General features: G+C 41.4%; 1 protein-coding gene across 2 annotated transcripts in view; it reads left to right on the top strand.

The window, feature by feature from the left end:
- The window catches only part of LOC116702850 (mitochondrial import inner membrane translocase subunit tim16), a 117,483-nt gene that overhangs the window by 10,408 nt on the left and 106,715 nt on the right, over positions 1-360 (top strand). The gene's annotated exons all lie outside the window — the stretch shown is intronic.

The following is a 360-nucleotide window of genomic DNA, read 5'->3' as shown; positions in this document are numbered from 1 at the left end:
GGATGGCTTCTACAAATGGATAATGATACGTAACACACCTCAAAATCCACGGTGGATTACATCAAGAGGTGTAAACTGAAGGTTGCATGGCCTTCATACAATCTCCGACCTCAACACCCTTCTTGAAAATCTATGGAGAGACTGAAAAGACAGTGCGTTGGACAGACAGCCCTAAATCTCAAAGAAAATGGAAGACTTTTGGAAGGAAGAATTGGCAAAGATACCTCAAACAAGAATTGAAAGAGTCTTGGCTGTCTACAAGAAGTGTTTCCAAGATGTGATACTTGCCAAAGAGGGCAGTACAAGGTATTAACTCTGCAGGGTGCCCAAACATTTGCAGATGCCATTTTTTTGTTTTCT

This window comes from Etheostoma spectabile, chromosome 15, assembly GCF_008692095.1.
Source record: "Etheostoma spectabile isolate EspeVRDwgs_2016 chromosome 15, UIUC_Espe_1.0, whole genome shotgun sequence".
NCBI lineage: Eukaryota > Metazoa > Chordata > Actinopteri > Perciformes > Percidae > Etheostoma > Etheostoma spectabile.
Note: the sequence above shows the minus strand (reverse complement) of the source record. Positions and strands in the feature narration are given on the sequence as shown.